We start from the raw sequence: 5,000 nt of genomic DNA on the forward strand, positions 1-5,000 counted from the left end.
TTTGTCCCCAAGCGAATGAAATGGGGTGTCTGACATGCACACACTTCTTTGTGTCTTAGTAGTGTCCAGAAGGCCATTCCTCGGGGTGTTGGAAACGCATGTGTTTAAAGACTTGTGTATCATTGTGGCCTAGTGTTTGGAGAGCCTTAAGGCCTCCATCTACGGTACGATCTGGTCTTGAGGCCGCCGGACAGATCTAGTCGGATCCGACCAGGTTGGATTGTGTATGTACGGATTTTGGTTTGTCTGCCCGACACACACGATTCAATCTGGTCGGATCCGACCAGATCAGTCGGGTGGCTCTCAAGACCAGATTGTGCCGTGGATGGGGTCCCTACAAGGGGTGACTTTAGATCCACGTCAAACAGGATATTCCATGGAAGGTACATGTCAAAATGTCTTTGTAATTTTATGTATTAGGCACACATGGACTATTCTAAAAGTGACTATTTGTGACTGGCATACCCGTAGCTTCGTGTCTATACCTGAGAGACCGTGCATGTGGGTACTCGTGTGTTTCTTTGTGTCTATGTAGGGTGTAGGCACACTTGAATGGGAGACAGTGTCTATGGGGAGTAGCGGTAGACAGGGGAGTATCTGGTAGATACACGTGACTTAAGGGATCGTCTGTGCTAGACACGTGTCTGTAGAGGTCACCAGATCTTTGCATGCGTCAGTTAATTTTATTCAGTTGAGGGCCAGACTACTGGAAGAATAAGATCAAGGTCCAGACCCCATCTTGTCCTTGGTTTTAGTCTGAATATACTTTAAAAAGTATTCCATGTCATCCGTGGTTTGGCTCTTGCTTGTGCCAAGTTATTGTTGTTGTTGTTGTTATTGTTCCTAAGACTGTCTGGGCTAGCAGTCCAGTCTCCCTGAGGAACGCCAAGGCTGGAACGGGGTTTTCCCATAAATCCCTTATAGATTATATGTTGTGTTGTTGGCGTGCATGGTTGTGTACAATCCAGTCTTCCAAAATGTGTTGTATAGTATGGAGTGAAGCGTTACATCCTGGACAGTTTTTTTACGATGCGATCATCCAGCCTCTTCTGGTAACTTAGACTCTGTCCCCTCGGGGGAGAGAGGATTCAGAGGAATGGATATCAGGGGGTCTGGCATGCGTCGGGTAATTGTGTCCACAAGTGACCAACCTCGGACGGATAGGGGAAAGTGTCCGTCTCTTAACCGAGTAGAGTCATGGTGAACACATGACTGGAGGAGACGACTGCAAAAGAACAAAAGGCCTACACTAGGCAGTTCCATGTCCCTTACCACCTGCCATACCCATCCATAAAGTTATTATCCTGTCTTAAGATAGCCAGTGGTTTCAGTGCTCACTACATGGTTACCAAAAGAACAAAAGGCCGACACTAGGCAGTTCCATGTCCCTTACCACCTGTCATACCCATCCATAAAGTTATTTAACCCTGTCTTAAAATAGCCAATGCTTTCAGTGCTCACCACATGGTTACCAACTTTACCAAGTCTTCCATTTGTTAACTACTCTGTTAGTACACCAATTCTTGCCTATTTCCTTCTTAAATCAAAATTTGTCCAACTTGAGTCCATTACTACGAGTCCTGCCCTGTTTTCTTAATATGATGACCTTGTCCTTATCACCCTTGTTAAAACCCTTGACCCAGTGTGGTTGATTTTCGTGTGGAATTCTTCACCTCATACCCTCACAGATATCGACCCTATTCCCCTCCAAGCCCGTATATATATAGGCTAGCTGCACGTTTAATACAGTCAGTATTTTAAGGATATCCCTACGGACCAGAGCCACGCAGACTTCCATGCAGTCATTCAATTTTTTAGGGACTATTTTAGTGATATCTATACGGGCCAGTCACGCAGACTTCCTTTCTGATTGGAGACTAATCTTGAATATATGTATGTGTGTATGTATATATATATATATATATATATATATATATATATGTGTGTGTGTGTGTGTGTGTGTGTGTGTATATACATGTATATGTATATATGTATATATTTCTATACCACCCCCAAAGATAAAATCTCTGGTTATTATTGACAAAATACCATCTGAGCGTTTGTTCCTTCCTACCGCTCTCTTCCCTCATTTTCGTTTGGGCCCTGTTCACACCAGCTGTTTGAACCGAACGGAAACCGCGGCGGTATCGCATAGTAAAAAAAAACAAAAACAAAAACGCGCGGTTGTGTATGAACGCCTCCAATGACACTAGGCCCTGTTCACACTAGCGATTTCAGACGCAGCGGTTGAAACCGCTAGGGCCTAGTGTCAACTGAGGCGTTCACACACACCTGCGCAGTTTTTACTTGAGTACGCGGTACCACCGCAGTTTCTACGCGGATCAAACCGCGAGTGTGAACAGGGCCAATTTTTTGCATTTTAAATGAACTGCCGCCGTTGAAACCGCCAGTGTGAACAGCACTAAGCACAAACCACCGAAGACCAAGGTGGTTTTCGGGATTTTTTTTTTTCTTTCTTTTTTCTTTTAGGAGAGGGGGATAATGAAAATACATGTTTATCAGAGTTGGCATGTCGGTATGTGTCAGCATGCAGATGCGACTGGACTGTCAGTCTATGGAAGAAACTTGAAATCTATATTCGAGAATGTATTTACAAGGAGTTGAATGAAATTCGTGTGTTCTGGGCTGTCAGCCCACATATGGGAACTGTCAGCTCATGACAGAATAGATAGCTTACAAGAAGGTTTGTGTCAGCATGTTTCAGGTGCATTTGAGTGATTGTCAGCATGCTTGGGAAAGTGTCACCAGTAAACAGGTGTTTGTCATTGAATAAGGCATACTGTCAGGCCATGTAAGGAACTGACAGTAGAAGTCAGTATTTGTCAGGACACCGAATGATAAGACAGGAAGAGTTATCAGTTTTATTACACCGGTAACCATAACAGTTTGCTCACAGTTATGCTAAATTCAAATATTCGAAAACTGCTTGTCGGTTGAAACCGTTAAAAGTCGTTAAACAGTCTTACGTTTGTCGACTACTAATACGCATTTCTCGGGGGGACCTATTGTGACTGTGAATAACTGTAGTTGTAACTAGTTGATTCATTGATAAAGGCAATAATGATAGTAATAGTAGTGATGATGATGATATTGATAATCATATTTGTCTCTTGGTAGGTTTGCAGAAATTGATTACGATATGTGTAATATATATATATATATATATATATATATATATATATATATATATATATATATATATATATATATATATATATACATATATTTTATTTTTTTGGGGGGAGGGGCAAAGTCGACCATGTTGTCCCTCAAAAAAAATCTGTCTTTTGTTTCTATATATTACATATATATATATATATATATATATATACATATATATATATATATATATATATATATATATATATATATATATATATATATATATATATCCTATGATATACAGGCCATTTAATTCTTGTTTTGTAACCCTTATGTGATTTTTACAAGAAAGTGGCTCACATCTAGGTGGGGGGGTTATGTGGTAGTTGGGGGGGGGGCGGCTAAAGGTGATGGTTTGACCTAACGTCACAAGCTCCCCCATATCAAGAGGCTAGGACGGTACCCCTTACAAAGGACCTTGTAGCGTGAAATTTAATGAACCATACCCTAAGTTCAACTTCGTCGGTGGCAGGGTTCGAACCGCCATCACCTCGACCATCGCCACAAATGGCGATGCCCGAAACTGAGCGCTGTTTAGTTGTGGATGTGGAGATGCTGTCATTTTTAGAATGGAGCCCGGGCATGTACAAAGGAGGCGACCCCTCCCCCCCTAAACGTTTGGGAAAAATCTGTGGTGTGTGTGTGTGTGTGTGATTCACAGTTGTCTTGAATTGCGTGTTGGACTCGTGATCGACAGTTATTTCCCTCCCGGAAGAGAGCTCTGAGCTCATATATGACCGCTCTATGGGTAATGCTGTGTGATTCACCATGGTCTTGGATTACGTGTTGGACCCGTGACCGACAGCTACTTCCCTCCCTGAAGAGAGCTCAGAGCTCGTATATGACCGATCTATGGGTAATGCTGTGACCTTACACGTACACACACACGCAACTCCCCTCCCACGAGAATTGGAGTAACGACCCGCAGCGCAGCGATACTGAAATTATTTCAGGAACTCTACCAATGCGCCACGTGTGTGTGTGTGTGTGTGTGTGTACTATAAATAACAGCTGATTTGAACCTTAGGAAATTTCTCTAATCATGACTGAGGATGCATCTTTATTATGGGAATTTTTTAATAGTGACGTCACATCCTAGAATGCTGCTGATCCGGGCTGTGACGTCATCGGAAGTTTGTTTACGTTTTATATGAACGGTCTCGTCTTGTCAGTTTGGTCGATCAATTGTTTGAAAGTAGTATTAGACCCTGTTCACACTAGCGGTCTGAACCGCGCGGAAACCGCGACGGTGCCGCATAGTCAAGGAAAAAATACGCTGTTGTGTGTGAATGCCTCCATTGACTCATTGTAATTGAGCCGCGGCGGTTGAAACCGCTAGCGTGAACAGGGCCTTAAGGATAGTGACAATAAGAAAATGTCAATGAAATTTAAAATAGGTAAGTCCATACTTAAGAATGATAAAAACAAGCTAAGCAAGTCAGAGTAGATTACGGGGAATTTCTTTCCACATTCTTTTGTGAACTACACCTTTGTTGATAACTATGTGAACTGTACATCTTGTGTGGTTTACAAAATGCGCTCTGTCCATTTTTACATAAATGTAGTTATGTCGTATTTAAATTCAAACGTTATTCTTAAAAATGTAGGCCACATTCTATGTGGGACTCCCCAAATGATATGGCAATCATCGTCACATTGATAGGCATTGAAGAAGGATAAAAACAGTAATTATATGTATCAGGACAATGATAATATGTATTAAAGAATGTCAATAATTATAATCATTATGCAGTAATGATATATACCAGAACAGTGATAACATTAAAATGTATTGATGATTATAATAAATAGTTCAT

General features: G+C 41.5%; 1 protein-coding gene across 1 annotated transcript in view; it reads right to left on the reverse strand.

Annotated features, from left to right (window-relative positions):
- Positions 1–5,000, reverse strand: part of LOC143032203 (uncharacterized) — a 28,904-nt gene that overhangs the window by 1,309 nt on the left and 22,595 nt on the right. The gene's annotated exons all lie outside the window — the stretch shown is intronic.

Source organism: Oratosquilla oratoria, chromosome 1 (assembly GCF_046742065.1).
Source record: "Oratosquilla oratoria isolate Oo_2021 chromosome 1, ASM4674206v1, whole genome shotgun sequence".
In the NCBI taxonomy this organism is placed as follows: Eukaryota; Metazoa; Arthropoda; class Malacostraca; order Stomatopoda; family Squillidae; genus Oratosquilla; species Oratosquilla oratoria.